This window comes from Malus domestica, chromosome 10, assembly GCF_042453785.1.
Source record: "Malus domestica chromosome 10, GDT2T_hap1".
In the NCBI taxonomy this organism is placed as follows: Eukaryota; Viridiplantae; Streptophyta; class Magnoliopsida; order Rosales; family Rosaceae; genus Malus; species Malus domestica.
Window position 1 is genome coordinate 4,076,407 of NC_091670.1, and position 19,595 is coordinate 4,096,001.

The 19,595-nt window shown below is 38.0% G+C and overlaps 1 pseudogene; it reads right to left on the reverse strand.

The window, feature by feature from the left end:
• Nucleotides 1-14,054: 14,054 nt before the first annotated feature.
• On the reverse strand, nt 14,055-14,608 carry LOC139188502 (pectinesterase inhibitor-like; annotated as a pseudogene).
• Nucleotides 14,609-19,595: the final 4,987 nt, after the last annotated feature.

Here is a 19,595-nt window from a genome sequence, read left to right on the forward strand (position 1 = left end):
GTCTGTATGCTAGATGCAAATGAGACCTTTACGGAGGGTATAGAGTATAAGGTTCCATATTGGAATGTGAGGCAGCCATATCTAAGTACTATTGGCATTTGTTGTACTTAGCTAAATGCACTATAATCAAACATCTTATGTGCTAATAATCTTTTGGCATAAAGCAACTTTGTGCCTACACGCCACCACCAAATTTGGTGTTAAAGATGTTTTACCGTTACTACGGATTTGAGTTATCTATCCCTATGCATCTCAGAATAGATCACACCCCTTTGATCTTTGGAATGATGCCTACCTTGTGGGATTCGCTGAATCAGACCATCTGTCTGACCGCACAAGATACATTCCCAAATGGTTATGTCTTTGCCATTAAGGAACACCGCAATATCTTGGAGGTTAACTAGATAGACATTTATTGCGAAACCTTTGAATCGTTCCAAGACTCACATTATCTCATCACGTGAGAGATATGGTCGAGAACTCTTGTTAAGCATATTCAAAATTCTTGTGTTTTTCATCCATCGTTGAGTCCCAATAACGATCCATGAAGACAACGCCGTATGTATCGACCAGATCATGATACATCAACAAGTCAACACCAAGCATATTATGTCTACATCAAAATGAGCATCAGAAGATTGAAGTCAAGCAGTCTGATCCCTTATAACCTTGCCGACCTCTACACGACGTCAATGTCAAAGTCTACCTTCCAGAAGCTTATCCAAGGAATTGGTACGCGCAACTTTCTCATTTGCGATGCTTGTAGTTTCATTTGGAAGTTTTGTCAAACTCAGGGGGAGTATCCAAAAGTATACTTACTTGACCTTAATGTACTCTTTTTCCTATGATTAGGAGCATTTTTCCCACTGGTTTTTGCTACCTAACTAGGTTTTGACGAGGCACCCATCCAGCTGGGTTGGTCATACCCTTGTGTACATCCTACTTGTGTCTCGAAGTCATATAGTTTTGACTTATGCAACTTCTCACTTTTCACCTTAGCCTATGGGTTTTTCTCCCACCTTGGGTTTTACCATAACGAGGTTTTGTGAGTTTTACCACACATGCATTCTTCCATTTGTTTTGATACTCGCATTCGCTACTTGTGCCGACTAGATGAGACGACTTCATCAATTACTTCTACATTTGCCTGAAGATCTGATGCACCATCTACTTGAGTATTTGCACACTCAAGGGGAAGTGTTGTGACATATGTTCTTATCAATATTGTGATTGTGTAAATCCTAAGTAGAGATAGAAAAGGAACCCTTTGGGATCTAGAAGATCTTTCCTAATAGACTTTGTATTACTTGGAGAGCAAGTTTCTCTCCTCCTTATTACTATAAATAAAGGCACAGGGACTGGGGAATTAACACACAATTCCTCAAGCCTATTCTCCACTCTCTTTCTCTCTATACCGTCGGCTCTCCTTCCCCTGTCAGTTAAATATAGGCCACAACAAAATTGAGCTATTTAATATAAGTTGTGATATGTCTTGTGAGATAACGGATGTGGGAGTGTTGCTTTACTCAACAAATTTTTCTTTGCCCATTCATTAATTTTCGACAGCACCCTCTCTTGAAAAACCCCTGTAAAAATCCAGTCTTTGTAGAAGCTGCCTATTCCTTATGTGATATTAGTTTGCATAATCTAATCAATAAAGGCTTCGCTCTTCCTAGGCCAAATAAGAGGCAATGGTTACATCGACGCATTGCTTTAATCATCGTGTATAATCAAGTTCCTTCCCCCCACCCTCCCCATTTGTTTGCCTCAATTTCTTCTGCTCATGTGTAGAGAGAAGTTAATTTTATGGCAGATACATTAGATCATTTAAGTAATTCCTTAACTTCGAATGGAATTTGTTTCAACTGTTCCCATTTAGGTTTTTTTTTTTTAGGATAATGCTAAGGAGACTAAATTTGCAAACCAAATTATGTGTCACTAATAAGAAACAATTGACACTTATTAATAATTCAATCATCTACAAGACATCATTTGGTTTGCAAATTTGACTTAAAAAATTTAATCTCTCTAGCATAATTTTTTTTTTTTTAACTTAAGAATGTATTTTATATTGTTCCGGCAAGCGTAAGAAATGCCTTACACTGACTTTATTTGCATTGGTTGACCTAGGGGCTCTTCAATTTAATTGTTTGTTTTCCATTGAAACTTTTAAAGCGATCGTGGTCCTATATTTGGCTCTAAACTACATAATTTCCAATCTTTGGCTCTAATCATGTCCTATATTTTTATCTAACAATGAAGTTAATAAGGAGAAGAAGCGTTTCGAAATCATGTTTGAAGCTATGTGGCTTCAACCCCCTGATTTCAAAAAATTTGTGAATAAATCACGTGGGCGCAAAAAGCCAACCTAATTGGCTTCAATTAGGTGATAAGAATACAAAATATTTTCAAAGAATGGCTACTATTAGGGAAAGAAGAAATGAGATAACGAGTTAAAGATTGTAATGGCTTTTGATGGTTCTTTGGGGGCGGGCTGGAACAGGTTTTTGTGCAGGATTTTAAGATGCATTTTTCTTGTGATACTATTGATGATTTGTCTGCCATTGCAGATATATTTTACTCTTGTATTAATCATGTTGAGATTGAACAGTTATTCATTCCTATCTCTGATGAGGAAATTTGGTTAGCGATTAAAAGCATTGGTTCCCTAAAGGCGTCTAGCCTAGATGGCCTTAGTGCTGGTTTCTACCATGAATGCTGGGACATTATTAAAGCGTCTATTTGGTAAAGGATTTCTTTACTACCAATTCAAGTCTAAGATCAATGAACCATACTAATATAGACCTTATCCCTAAAATTGATAACCCTGAAGTTGTGAGTAATTATAGGTCAATTAGCTTATGTAATGTTAGCTATAAGATAATTACTAAAATCATTATACATAGATTAAAGACGTTCTTGGAGAAGTGTATTTCAAAAAAAAAACAAGAGACATTTGCGCCACATAGGTCCATTCAAGACAATATTCTTATTGCTCATGAAATGTTCTCTGGTTTTAGAAGTAAGAAGGGTAGTACTGGAGTGATGGGTATAAAAAGCTGGATTTGGAGAAGGCATACAGATTTTTTTTTAAATTGGAACTATATAAAGTACATTCTTCTAAGGTTTGGTTTTGACGATAGATGGGTGAATCCTATTATGGAATGTAGGGCTGGGCACAGGCCGGCCCAAATTTGGAGGAACCAAACCTACCCGTTTTAAAATGTAACGAGGAGGGCCAGGCCGGGTAGAAGGATTTTGAGTTTGGGAACTGGACCTAACCCAACCCGTTTCAAACGCGCCAGTTCGGGGCGGGTCCACGAGTCTAATTACCTTTTTTCCAATTTTTTCTACTTTCTCCTCTTCACATTTTCTTCATTCTCTCTCTTTCTCCCTCTACTCTTTCCCACTCCCAAAAAAATACTTAAACAACAATCACCATTTCCTGACAACAGCATCACTTGGACCTCTGCCACTGTCGATGTTTTCAACTGCAATTGTCTCTCTGTCTACAACTTCAGTTGTCTCTCTATTTGCAACTTCAATTGGCCTCAATGCCGCCACTTCACGATTCAGTGACGATTTCCACCTTTTCCCAATCTTTGACTCATTCGCACTTTCTTGTATTTAGTTCGTCGGATCTAATGGTTTCTCAACTTGCAGGTGTTGAGAGCAATTGATCTATGATATTGTCAACATATTGGACTTGGGACTTAGGAGAAAAGAAGAAGGAGTCAATGAAGCTTTTGAGTTGGGAACTGAAATGGCTAATTAAGAAGGGTTGGGAAAATAAGGTTTGTGGACCAGAGGTCGTTTTGGTGAATCAGTAATGGTCTGGGTTTGGTGATGTCATTGAGGAGAGGAGTAGGAAAAGATAAGCCGAGTAGGAATCTGGGAGAGGAGGGAGAAGTTAGGTCGCTTGGAGAAACAAATTGAAAGAAAAAAAAAGATAGAGGATTTCAATTTCCTTGGATCGAGGTCTGATGATGACATTGGTAGACAGAGCTGATGATGACGGCAGCGGACGGAGCTGGGACGGTGAGTGTGAGTCAGGGGGAGAGATCGAGTTGTGAATTAACGGGAAAAAGACAAACCAAATGACTTTTTCTAAGTCTGAGTATATGAAAAGACTAAGATGAGGATAAAATTCCAATCCAATTATTCCATGCTAGAAATGGGCCAGGCCGGAGGCCCATTCACTCTTATTTGTAGAACTGCCCTGCCCCACTAATTTTGTATACCCACCCCGCCCCGCCCCATTTTGTGTTTCAAAATTTTGGACCGCCCCATACCCACCCCAAATTGAAAGTACCCGCCCCGACCCGCGAGTCTAGGACATGTATGCCCACCCCTAATGGAATGCATCATTTCTCCGTTTTGATCAATGGAAATGATCATGGCTATTTATATCTCAAGAAGGGAATAAGACAAGGTGATCATCTTTCCACTTATATTTTTATTATCTGTATGGAGCCTCTAATTAGACATCTTAATGAGTTTGCGACTAAGCCAAAGTCTCATGTGGGAATTCTCTCATCCCCTAGGGGATTTAAAATTTCAAACCTTGTATTCGCAGATGATTGTCTTTTATTTGACAAGGCTTCTTCGGGGCAGGGAATGAGAAGTATTCTGAATTGCCTAACTATGTTTTCTAAGACAATTGGCCAACCTATGAATTTCCATAAGTCCTCTTATATTTTTCAAATAACACTTTGCCACAATTAAGGAAGGATATTGTAAATATTCTGCAAATCCAACATAAAACGACTATTGAGAAATATTTGGGTATCTATAACACTATGTGACACACCCCGACCAGGAATGTCCACTAAGACTTCGAATCGAGCTGCACTGGCCGACACCTAGAAGGTGACGAAGCCATAAAGTGTGATGATGTGGAAAAATGTGAATAAATTTAAACCTAAGAGTGCCTAAATACCAGAGTGCACTGGTGAACGGGAAGGAACCCACTTCACGCGCTATACAGAGCATAGGTATAGTACAGTAAGATGAGATAATAATTATACCATCATAAAAGGCATCTATGCTGAAAAGTGCCACGAATCCTCATCGATACGGAACTCTGCTACTAGAACCTGGAGGGGTACAAAAACAGAAAATATGAGTGAGCGAAACAAAACTCTTCAAACCAATTCCAACTACCAAAGATAGTAGCCCCTCGTTGTAATGCCTGTTTAATTTCCCAGAAAATAATAGGCATGACTATAAATCAAGACTATAACCAAAATGATAGTATTGCGGTTATGCTACATCAAATATCTTAATAGAAATGAGTAACCCATGTGAAATAAACCAATAGGGAATGGCATGTTAGCCGGATCCATACATCATGTACGGTTGAATCAATATCTCATCCCGTATATACTAGCATCACATCACATATCTCATCATAAATATATACTAGCATCTCATCATATATCATCACATATATGCTAGCATCTCATCACATATCTCATCATAAATATATACTAGCATCTCATCATATCTCATCATAAATATATACTAGCATCTCATCATATATCATCACATATATGCTAGCATCTCATCACATATCTCATCATAAATATATGCTAGCATCTCATTATATATCATCACATATATGCTAGCATCTCATCACATATCTCATCATAAATATATGCTAGCATCTCATCATATATCATCACATATATGCTAGCATCTCATCATATATCATCACATATATGCTAGCATCTCATTATATATCTCATCATAAATATATGCTAGCATCTCATCATATATCATCAATCATAGCTAGCATATAAGTCGGAGTCACCTATAGTGGCATGTACGACTGAAATCATAGCTCATTAATCATCGCTAACATATAAGCCGGAGTCACCTCTAGTGACCTGTACGGCACTACGCCTGCACACGAGTCAGAACCACTATAGTGGTCTGTACAACAGGACTGGGTGTAAATGAATACACTCAAGTGCTACGATCACGTGAAGAGTCATTTACGAGTCGGAACCACCTATGGTGGTCTGTATGACAGGCCTGTGCACCTACCTTGAATTCAAGGTGAGCATATGGTGCGGGAGGTGAACATTACGTGAAGGACTGTGCCCTGGCCACGAGCGGGAGCACTAACACCGGGGTGCAGGTTTATGAGCTTTAAATGCATCTAATACAACATGTACGACTCATAAGCAACCTATACGACAATGCTGGAGTTGCCTACTACTGAAACCTGTACGACAGTGTCGGAGTTGCTTAAAACATAAATGTAATCATACCATAAGCGTTCACCTTTGCATATCAGAGCGTTCACAATAATTATGTGCAAGGAATATACACAGTTGAAGTTCAGACTTACATCCTAATATATAAACATATAAACGAATGGTCTAGAATGCATAAACTGTAATGCCTCATTCCCAAACTATTTACTTCTGAGAGTAATCATCGATGGTAAGCCTAATTAGACACTAGCTAAATTAACTATCAATTAATTCCCTTTCCTTACTTCAATTTCTTGATTATTCACGTAATGGTTTATGTTCGACATTTAACCACTAAACATAGGGTCAAATATTATAATCTTTCCACCAATGTCCCTCAAACTGCTCAATTTCCCAAACTAGACTATTGTCTCGATTATTCATTCTCATTTATTATATAGTTGCATCTAACATCTCATTAGACTGCCTACGTACCCTAAGCAGGAATCAAGCCATTCGTAGTTCACACAGTGCTTCAAAGTATTCATAATAATCACAAGTGGGTAACATGCATAAATCAGGAGGCCAATCACAGCACGACACGTTTCGACATCAGAAGCCAATCATAGCATGACACGTGTCAACATCAGAAGCCAATCACAACACGACACGTGTCAATGTTAGAATAAAACTAGAAACTCTCTTCTATAAATAGAGATCATTCTTTCACAATATTTCCTAATGTCATTTGTACTAAATCATTCACTAGTACTCACAAAATGAGAGCTTGAACCTATGTACTTGTGTAAACCCTTCACAATTAATGAGAACTCCTCTACTCCGTGGACGTAGCCAATCTGGGTGAACCATGTACATCTTGTGTTTGCTTCCCTGTCTCTATCCATTTACATACTTATCCACACTAGTGACTGGAGCAATCTAGCGAAGGTCACAAACTTAACATTTTCTGTTGTACCAAAGTCCTTACTGATTTTATGCATCAACAGGAATTATCAATCATATGTGTGTGTATATATATATGATAGAAAGAGAAAGATCCACTCACCTGGAGTCCGTGCTACAACTTCCTAGCACAACCATCGAGGCGTCCCGAGCGATCGGCGCCTGCGGCCAAGGCCAATTTGACCGAGAAAAGTTCCAATTTTGCCCAACCCGTCGGAACCCTAGAATTGGGTGTCCTCCAATTTGACTTCCGTACTTGCTCTGACGCCTCCACCACTACGTGGGCTTTGTTCCTGGGTTCTAGAGGAGTGTTTTAGTGGTGGTAATCGAAGGGAATGGTTTCACAATTAGTGGATCCCGAGCAAGGTCTCAAGGCACCCCTGTGGGATATTGTGTAAATTCCACCCCAAATCCCTTCCAAATTTGAATGGAAATGGAAGAGGAAAGACTAGGTGATGATTAGGAGTAGTGGTTTGGTCCAATTCGTGGGAAATCTGGTGGAAAACCATAGAAAAATATGGAGAAATGGACTGGGTTTGCACGGGTCACGGGTTGGGTATCCGTTTCCCCCTTTTTCCCCGTTCTTCACTCTCCCTCCTTTCCTTCCTTTCTTCTCCCTCTGATTGGTCCCTCACTTCTCTCTTCTTTCTGGTTGGCCCAACTCCTCCCTCTCCCCTGTTCCGATTGGGCAGCTCTGCCCAGTTCTTTCTCCTTTCCCTTTTTCCCCTTCTTCTTTCCTCTTTTTCCCACTCTTTTTAAATCATTAAAATGATAAATAAAATAGATACCTAAGAAAAATATATAAAAAATATATATATAAATAGTGACCAAACCAAAAATACTTCAATAAAATGCTAATGGATTAATTCATACACTTCGCTATACGTTGATCAACGAAAGTCAATACCCCGCCTCTAAGGGCATTTTTGTAAAATCAAGCTTTTAAAATTAATAGAAATGTAAAATTTGGGACGGGTTGTCACACTATGTTTTGGAAAGACCTTGTTAATGAGAACAAGTTGTTAAAAAAGGGTTAAGAAAAAGCTAGCTAGTTAGAAGTCTAATACTTTATTGAAAGCGGGAAGAATAAATCTAATTAAATATAATTTAATGGGAATGCCTAATCAAGCTATGTCTTGCTTTAAGTGCCCTGAAAGAGTAACAAAAAAATTGAGCAAGGATGTAGGGGCTTCCTATGGGGTAGGGATAAAAAATAGGGAAATTAGGTTCTCGTCTCTCTTTTTGCTACTCCATTGATTAAAACATTATTCCTTTTTAATTTTTTATCAAGGTCCTTAGGTTTTAATAAACGTCATTAATTATTTCAATAACAAAATATTTTTTTTATTTCTAAATATATTCATTTATTGTTAGAAATGTTACATAGGGTATATTTATATTTATTGCTAAATTTGTAATCATATATTTTCATTTTTAGTTTGTACTCATTTTTAATTTGCAATCCTTTTTTAATTTGAACCAATTTTATTTTTAGTTTAATTTGTACCCATATATTTTTTTTTGTGCCCATATTTTTTAAACTTTTATTTATTTTGTACCCATATTTAATTTTTCTAAATGTACCCATGCTAATTATATGTATTTATTTTATGTTTTAAAATATATCAATAGTTATTTTTTAAAATAGGTTAATAATTATGTGGGTACATTGTTTTTTTGCTATAATTTTGTGAAGACCAATATTACTCTATTATTGATTTTTAAGTATTTATTATATTTTAAAAGTATTATTTGAATTTGTTTAAATTTCATAATTTGTGGGACATTAAATGCATGAGTTAAATCTCTTAAATGATGCTAAGGACCCCAATCAAAATATTTAAACAAATAAGGTTTCAATCTAACAATTAGGTTGATTAAGGACCAGAACTAAAATGACCCGATAAAAAATTGTTTCCACTTTCTTGGACAGAGTTTGTTCCCGGAAAGAGGATGGCGGGCTTAGGATTGGACAACTTGACCACTTGAATAATGCATATCTCGTTAAGTTGGGTTGGAAGGTCTTGACTAACAAAGATAATTGGTGGGTTCAACTAGTTAGAATGAAATATCTTAAGCATGAAGATCTTTGGGATATTAAAACTAGACAGAATTATTCTTTGGCCTGGAAAGGACTTCTTGATTGCAGGGATGTCTTAATGAAGGGGATGAGGTGGATTGAGGGTAATGGTCAAAACATCTTGTTCAGAACCCACAACTAGGTTTTTCCTTACCCCACTATTCCAGCTCATCCAGTGGAACAAAGACTCTATCTGAATAAGTGATTTTATTGATGATCAGTGTTGGGATAGAGTGAAACTTAACCAGGTGGTTAGCTATGAAGTGGTCAAGAAGATCTGTAATATTTCTATTACTTGCTGTAATACTAATGACAAATTAGTTTGGGGAGTATCAAGGTCTGGTTCGTTTACAATTAAGTCGACTACTTGGTTGAAAAACAATAGTCAGTTCGGTAAGACAAGTCCTTTTAAAGAGACTGTGGAAGCTGAATATTCCCCCAAAAGTCAAAATGTTTACTTGGATGTTGATTCATGAACGGCTCCAAACAAGAAAAGAATAAGTTTGTTAAGGATGTGGATAAACGATGTCCTCTTTGTAATAACGGCGAAGAAGATCAATGCCATCTCTTTTTCAACTGTCATCATGCTAGGTTAGTTTGGAGTATATATCATATTACTCCGATTAATACTTTAGCCAATGGTTTTAACGGTATACAAGCCTGGATGGAAACGCTGTGGATAAGTATGAACTAAGTGACCTTAAAGCTGAAAAATTTAGAATGACAGAAATAATAAGCATTTTAGAAGTGTTGCGTGCTAAGCTCCTTGCAATTTGCACGGGTAACACGTTCCTTGAAGCTAATGCCAAAAAGGTTTATAAAAGTTCATGCCATAACTCCACTGTTACCAAGTGGCACCCCCTGATGGTAATTATGTTAAACTGAATTTTGATGGTTCGGTGGCGCTTCAGAAGGCGGGTGCGGGTTTTGTGGTTAGAAATGAGAATGGGCCCACTCTCGGTGCTGGAGCATTTAACCCGGATGGAGCTACTCTCCCTGCAACTGAGGCTCGAGCGTGGAAAGATGGATTGGCGTACTCCTTGTAGAAGGGTTTCTCACATATCATGGTGGAAGGAGACTCCTCTTTAACGATTCAAGTTGTTGTTGGCTCCTGTTCTGTGCCCTAGAATCTCATGACCATTGTTGAATGTATTAGGTGGTTGGTGGACAAATTCTCTAATATCAACAGAAGCACATCTTCACGGAGGCAAATTTTGTGGCATATATATATATATGTTTGGTAGATCCGGTTTAAATGTCACTAGTAGTTATGTTTGAACTATTATTGCTAACATATTATGAGGCTAAGCTCACCCTTTTAATGTGTTAGTATCGTTTGTTCAAAAAAAAATATTTAAAAAAAAAAAAAAAGTAAGCACTCTCGGAAGGAATTAATTAGCGCTAGGGTCAATCTCGTAAGTATTGAGGTGACCAAATACATATGAAATATAAGAAACTGCCTGCCATATAAGGGAGGAAGTATTTTGGTGATGAAATTAAAATAACACAAAAAATAAGTAACATGTTCAATTTATAGAGTCCTCTTCTGTTGATGGATTCTTGAAATAAACTTGTTTGATGACTTCTTGCGGGGCACAACCACCACTGCATTTCGAATATTCAACCGTCCATATTATGCCACCAATTCTAAATACCCTAGCCGTCTACAGAAAAGCAAAGAAAAAATTATCTGCCGCCGACTCCTCCCTTTGACTTTGGGGTTGGCGGCAACCTTTTTGAAAATCATTCTCAATCTCTTTCCTCTTGCTTTTTCGTTTACGTTATTTGGTGTTGAATTGCCATCGTAAAACGCTGTCGTCACGTGATAGTCCTCATCTTTTGGTCCACACACACAATTACACAAGGTTTTGGGTCCAATTATCACCTTCAAGTTTAGTCAGTACGACACTTTGGGTATAACCGGTGCAATGATATGACTTTCGAATGTCCAGAGGATGTGGAGTGGCGACATGATTTTATCCTTTTATTTTGTCTCTGTTTAATAATTTGCAAGAATTGTTGTAGAGTTTGGTTTAATTTCTCTATGTAGGAGAGTTGTGCTAGTTTGATTGCTCTCCATACGAGTGTGCATGATTGTAATTCTCGTTTTGGTGTGCTACCTATTTTGGATCTATGTGTGAAGGTTGGAGCGTTTGATTTGTTGGACTTACTTCATTTGGTGTTCTAGGATCGTGGTAGGTGATTAGATGTTGCAATAGACTCATGAGCATCGCACTCCCTATCCCGATTTATGGTTTGAGATTTCCATGGCAGGTGATTAGGTGATGTTATTGGCCCATGGGCATCGTACTCCCTATCCCAATTTATGGTTTGAGATTTTGTTCTCACATTATTTTCGTGTGGTTCCCGATGAGCTCGGCCAAGTGCTTAAAGTCTACTTATTGCTTTGCGATTAAAGATGCTTTATTGTAATATTTTTTGATCTACTTTGCAATGAACCTTTCGGGTCCAAGTTGTTCATGATATGTTTTTTTTTTTTTGAACAAACGATATTATCTACACTAAAGAGGAGGAGGGTTGGCTTAACCTAACAATGGGCTAGCAATAATGTGGTTCAAACCTGCATTTGGTGACAATCGAACCTAAAACGTCTCACTTACAAGTGAAGAGGAATACCATTAGACCGTAATCTTCTAAAAAATTTGCCTCACGTGAGGGGGCGTATTGAGAACGAATCCCACATTGATGAGAGGAGGGACCTTGCATGGGCTTATAAGAGGTTGGCCTACTCCTCATATTGCCAATTGGTTTTATGGTGGAACCTCAACTTTCTTCATGGTATTAGAACATGTTGTCCTATGTGTGAAGCCTAATGGCCACACGCGCTCCACGTCACCCATTTTAGTTGTCCACGTGTTAGGTTTGAAAATTCGTCACACGTGAGGGGACGTTTTAAGAATGAATCTCATGTTGATGGGAGGAGGGACCTTACATGAGCTTATAAGTAAGTTGGGCTAAATGGTAGTCATATGACATAAATTCGAAAACATATGACCATTGAACTAAATGGTAGTCATTTTAGTATTTCTTTGAAGAAACATATTCGTCTATTTTATTCACTAAAATTGAATGTCATAATGGTTTTGTTTAATTTTTTGTAAGGATAATCTTTGAATGTTAAATTAAAATATAGATAATTTGAATCGTTGAAATATTTTACAAAATAGTGTCACTTAGATAAAGTAAATCATTTATGTGATCATTTTTACTATGTACGTGTTCCTTTGTGCTTGAGGACTGCAAACATTTTTTTTTTTTAATAATGGAAACGTTTACATCCTTAGCAAGTATTAAATATAAATATCAAGGAAAACACAACAGTCCTCAAACAAGTAGCAATATAACGTACATCATAAAAATAACTTAATGGTTGATTGGACTTGCACCTCGAAAGGAGGACACTTGACTGTAATCGCTACTTTCAGCTGCCCTGCATTGGGTTTTAGAAGGTAAAATTAATCAACTTACTTCGCAAAGCTCAAAATTTTGCTTGCTCACCATTCGAAACTAAAAGCGCTTTGTACTTGTACGGTAGAATCGGACAACAATTGGTTTGCTAACAAATTATATAATATTAGATCTATGTATAAAAGTTAAATAACCAAAATGATCCCTGAGATTTGCATAACTCATCACTTTGGTCCTTGAGATTCCAAATCAATAAAAGTGGTCTCTGAGATTGTCTACCATCCATCATTTTGGTCATTCCGTTAAAAACTCCGTTAAATGTCCCAGAGCTCTTGGCCTGAAGTTTGGGCAATTTTCAAAGCTTCGTAACTCAATCGTTTCTTAACCAAATTCGACCCATAATATATCAAAATGAAGATAGAAAAGTGTAGAATAAGATTATACCTATTTGAAAGCCCAATGGTTGCCGGAGATGGCCGGAAAATAACCTCAAAGTTGACTGGTCCGAGCAAAAACTGGAAAACTCGCTGGAAACTGGGTAAACTTTAAACGTTCATAACTTCTTCAATACTCAACAAAATCAAGTGATTGAAAAACGAAAATCATACTTCTCGACGAGACAAAGAGAATGGTATCTTTTGCGACCACTAGATCTCCGTGTTTTGGCTGGAAAACGGCTCGAAAGTGGCTAACTCGAGACTAATACAGCCACTTTCAAGCCGTTTTTCAACCAAACAAAGTCGAGTTAGCCATCAAAAGAGGTACCATTCTCTTCTTCTCATCGACAAGTATGATTTTTGTTTTTTAATCACTTGATTTCGTTGAGTATTGAAGAAGTTATGAATGTTTAAAGTTTACCCAATTTCCGGCGAGTTTTCAAGTTTTCCCTCAGACCAGTTAACTTTGAGGCTAATTTCCAGCCATCTCAGCAACCAGAGTTTTCAAGTTTTCCCTCAGACCAGTTAACTTTGAGGCTATTTTCCAGCCATCTCAGCAACCATTGGGCTTCCAAATAGGTATACTCTTATTCTACACTTTCCTATCTTCATTTTGATATATTATGGGTCTAATTTGGTTAAGAAACAATTGAGTTACGAAGCTTTGAAAATTGCCCAAACTTCCGGCCAAGAGCTCTGGGACATTTAACAGAGTTTTTAACGGAATGACCAAAATGATGGATGGTGGACAATCTCAGAGACCACTTTTATTGATTTGGAATCTGAGGAACCAAAGTGATGAGTTATGCAAATCTCAGGGACCATTTTGGCTATTTAGCCTTGTATAAATTGATGTGAGAAATATATTTAAGGAGAAATCACCCTTGTTGCCAAAAATCAATAAGAAAAAAAGCCTTGTATTAGAAGAAATTCTGATTCTTTTTATTAGAATATATCTGCAGATAGATAGTCAATATCAATCTGACTTGTGATTACATCCCCAATACTACTATATAACAGTACAAAAAGGTTTCTAGCAGATATTTTAGGAAATCTTACTCCTTTAGAACTTAAAGGCAGTTTCACAGTTACCTGCATCATTTCCAGCAATTTTGACATCATAGTTGACCGTCAAAGGATCCTCGTATATCTCAACTTTTGCGTTCCGGATGAAGCACCCATTGATTCGTATGAAGCAGCACATTGCTTAATAGGCTCCGATGGATCACTCTTGAGTAAATTGTTGATGAATGCTTGGCTATCTTTTGCATTCACTATGGCTAGATCGAGGGCGACTTGATAAAGAAATATGTAAGTGGATGCCGATTTGATGGATCGGAGTGGAGAACTTCCATGCACTCGGTATTATTTATGGATTTTTGGCAAACACCATCGACCAATTGATCTGCTGATGCATTGGCTGGTGAAGGAGATGAGAGGAGAAAAAACAAATTACAAGCAAAGAAGAATGTTAACGCATAACCAAGAGGGGACTCCATCGTATGGAATTTGTAATTTGAAAAGTCGATATGATTATGCTATAAATAATAGTGAGATATGGCAGTTGCTAGGGTTTCATAAGAGTCTTAGTTTTGGTTATATTAATGGTAAGGATCCAAATCTAGGCAACATCAATCCAAAGATATATATATATATATATATATATATATATATATATATATATATATATATATGCTCTCAATTAACAGGTTTAGTTGAATATTACGGATTTACTAATATTTTAGTGTTCCTAATGGAGTAAGATTTTCTCTCTTCCAAATCATGTCCCCTTTCTTTTTTCTTTTCTCATTTTCCTCTTAATTTAATTGTGACCGTTCAAATATGAACAAACTAAAGAGGAAGGAAATTTAAAGGAGAGAATTCTACTACGTTTTTATTATCATGTGTTAATGAACATTTCCATGGATGCTTTCAATGTTTGTTTGCTTCACCCGAGTCCAGTTTAGACGATAAAACAAAACATAATTATGGTTTTTTTATGAGTTTGGGTCACAAATATAAAAGAGAAAACTTGATATAACTCCAAACTTGGTAGCTAATATTAGAAATAGTCAAATTTTAAAAAAGAGAAGTGATTTCTATCTTCACTATTTGCTTTCTCTATTTATATTTTATATTTATTATTTGACATATGTATTCGACTAACAAATTAAATTATATAATTAATCCATTAAATTCATAAATGTTGCAGTCATATGTAGAATAGAAATGTGATTGTGTAAATTCAAATGTATCTAGGAATATATTTTATATTCCTTTTAGTAGTCTAATTCCTATTAGAGTTGTAATCCTAAAAGGGTAAAAATTTTACCTATCCTACTACTATAAATAAAGACACAATGGGGGTGATACAACACACACCTCACAATTAAATCTTTCTCTTCTCTCTCTCACTACCGCCGGCCTCCCTCTCTCTATTCCCTTAGAATAGCTCAATTAAATAGGCCTACAACACATTATCAGCACACTATTGCCAGAAGCTGAGGAACTGACGGATCGTAGAAGGAGGCTATCTTCTATAAAATTCAAAGACTCTTATTTGTTTTCTGTCAATCGGGTACGCTTAAAATAAAGGAAGATATTTGAAATATCCATGAAGCATGAAAACATTCCCCATGATGCATGAACCCCTTTATTCCTTTTGATATATATATATATATACATATATATATATATGTATATATATATATATGTGTGTGTGTTTCATGCACTACACAATTATATTGTTATGTGGAATTGTGAGTCAAACCATATAAATAAATTAGAAGCATATTAGGGTTTTTCAAACCCTAGAGAAGTCGAAGAAAAAAAATTAAGAACCGTGCGGCATGGCCGCCGCACCACCACCGTGGCACCGCCGATATCCTCTGTGCTGGCCTACAGCCCAGTCGTGTCGAGCACGCCACCAAGACTACGTCATTTCAACATCAAGACCATGGCAGCAGCCTTTTGAGCTTTGTTGTGACTACATGGACACACTAAGCCTTCTACCTGGCTGACTTACACTGGCCTGAAGCCCAACCCATCTCCACAGAAAGCATGTAGCCTTTCTTGGATCTATCAATGTGCTCCCGGCCAAACCTGCCAGCAGCCTTATGTTGTTGGGCTTTATCCTGCTCCTTAGGCCCGCCTGCAGTAAACTCATCCGCTTACTGGGCTTTGACCTCGCCTAGGCCTACTTTCCAGCAACTTTTCCTGGTGGGCTCGGTTTGCCCCGACCCGAAACCAGCTTCAGCTAGGTTTCTCGGACTAACCCAAGGCCAGCTTTCACTGGGCCTACACTCGTGTCCAATTTTCGGCTCAATGCCAGCAGCCTTGGCTGCTAGGCTCACCCAGACTGCTTGGCCCGAGCCCTGCAACCCTCCCCGATGCCCAATAAGCCTGCAACCGAATCTACAAGGCTCCACTCTCGCATTATTTTGCTTCCACGATCAACTATGTTTGGTCCTGATCTATTGAATTAATTAAAAGTGACCTGCAGTCCATTAATCTGATAATTAATCCAAAATTATTGACCTGAATATCACTTTTGGACATTAACGATTCAATAATTTATTTTTATGCTTTGAATTGTTGACATCCTTTCGTAGTCTCAAAACTCTCACACTTGAGTTTCTGAAGCAACTCAAATCCACTACACTTAAATTACCATATTGCATTCTGTGTTCTTGCAGGAACCTCTCATTTATGAACTAATTGTTCATAAAACTAAATTGAACCTGTAGTTTCATATTTAGTGCCTTTGAAACCCAAAGTTTTCATTCAAAACTTACCACATGAAACCTAAAGCTTTCATGCATAAATTAAACCAATACATGTCTATAAAACCTGAATGTTCTACGATGTATATTTATGGATTACCATATGACTATGTTTGTGTTGTACCTTTCATTTTACGGACATGTCGAACTTGAACAAGCTCGATTTCACCACTCTGGAAGTATCTAGAAGAAACTACCTGAAGTGGGTTCAAGACGTGAAGCTCCATCTTACTGTAAAGGGTATTAGAGCCACCATCGAAGCACCTATCGACGACAAACCTGTCGACGAAGGTCAGAAAGCTACTGCAATGATCTTCATTTGAAGACACATCCATGATGCTCTATAGACCGAGTACCTTGCTGAGGAGGACCCACGCACCCTTTGGTTTGCTCTGACCAGAAAGACATCTACTTACCTGAAGTAAGACACGACTGGCAGCATCTTCGCTTCCAGGACTTTAAGTTCGTGAATGAATACAACTCTGAAGTTTGTAGAATCCGATCACTACTGAAGTTCTGTAAAGTGAAACTAACCGAATCAGATCTCCTAGAGAAGACATATTTGACCTTCCATGCCACCAATATTGTCCTGTAACAACAATATAGGGCACAGAAGTTCACCAAATTTTTGGATTTTTTTCTGTTTTACTTCTCGCTGAAAAGCAGAATCAGCTTTTGATGAAGAATCATTAAGCTCGACCGACGGGATCGGACTTCGTGCCTGAAGTGCATGCGACCAATTCTAGCAGCCACAAATGATGCAAAAATCGTCATGGCCAAGGCAATTGGCGGCAAGCCCTACCACGGGCCCAAGGTCAACAGAATCAAGGCCCACCCAAAGGAGGAAATTTGACCCATAAGCACCAACCCATTGCCCATAAGGTTCCAAACTTTAAGAACAAGGGAAAAGCTATCGTTCAATCAACTTCCATTGAAATGGACATGTGCTACCGCTGTGGATCAAGGGATCATTGGTCACATGTCTGCCACGCGACCCTCGAGGCTATTGTCAAGTATCATTCCCGTCGTGAGTCTAACTTTGCACATGTGGATCATTCGAAAGATGCTACTACATCCATGAAGATATCAGATTTTCAGGAGGTATTAGCTCCTATGGACAAATAAATTTTAGACATGTTTTAAGGTGTTTTACCCCTGGTGGCCGAGCCCACTAGAAGTGGTCGAACCCTCTATTTTTTCGGTTTATGGTTTAATTTTGGACAATTTTTCTAAGTATACATAAAAGCTTGTATCATGTTGTCCAATGGTACCGTCTTAACCATTAAAGAGGCCCTCTATTCTCCACGCTCTGAAAGAACGTTGCTGAGTTTTAGAGATATTCGAGATAATCAATATCATATTGAAACCACTGAAGATAATGATTCTGAATATCTTTGTATCACTTCATACGAATATGGCCAGAAGTGTATTCACAAGAAGTTGAAACATTTCCCGAGTTTGTTGCACATCAAAACCATTTATGGCATAGAAGCCACCATATGGTCGGCTCTATGCCTGAGTTCCAGAACACTTTGCTACTTTGGCATGACCGTAGGAACATCCCAAATGTGATATGATACATTGTATCCTCAAATCATCACATGGGCATCATTTACATCCCTACGTTGGATTCCCGCCATGCAAAGCTTGTTCTTTAGGGAAGTTGAATACTCAACCCTCGATTACTAAGATTATTCACAACCCTACTAAGTTTCTTCAGATGATTTAGGGGGATATTTTTGGACCTATCGAACCAACATGTGGACCATTTAGATACTTTATGGTGTTGGTTAATGCATCAACACGATGGTCACATGTTTGCCTGTTGTCCACATGCAACGCTACATTTGTGAAACTCCTAGCACAAATTATTAAGTTAAGGGCTCACCATCCTGATTATCCAATCAAGAGGATTCGACTGGATAACGCTGAAGAGTTTACGTCATAGACTTTTGACGATTATTGCATGTCACAGGGATTAAAATGGAACATCATGTACCCCATGTTCACACCTAAAACGGCCTGGTAAAAGCTTTCATAAAGCACCTTCAATTGATAGCTCGAACTTTGGCTATGTGAACCAAACGGCCGGTATCTGCCTAGGGCTATGCAATATTGCACACAACTATATTGGTTCGCCTGAGGCCTACCGCTACCCAACCTAATTCACCTTACAATTTGTTACTGGATACGAGCCTGACGTCTCGCATTTACATGTGTTTGGGTACGCAGTTGATGTGCTAATAGCGCCGTCACTACGTACCAAAATGGGTTTTCAAAGAAAAATAGAAATCTATGTCGGTTATGATTCGCCATCAATTGTTCGTTATTTAGAACCTCTGACATGAGATCTCTTTACCACACATTTTGCGGATTATCACTTTGTTAAAACAGTCTTTTCATCGTTAGAGGGAGAAGCATGCTAACGTTCTTAGAGAAAGTTGCGAAGTGTCGTGGTATGCTCCCACTATGTCTCATTTAGATCCCCGCAATGCCCAGTCTGAAATTAAGTTGCGACAAATTATAGATCTTCAGTGTATTGCTCAGAGCATGCTAGATGCTTTTAATGATCTATCAAAGGTGATAAGATCACATATACCCACCGTAAACGCACCTACAAGGATGTACCCTGCGTAGTTCACAATCATGCCTGGGAAGGCCAGGCCGTCCCCAAAAGTGGGGAGGCAGCACCTTCCACACGGAC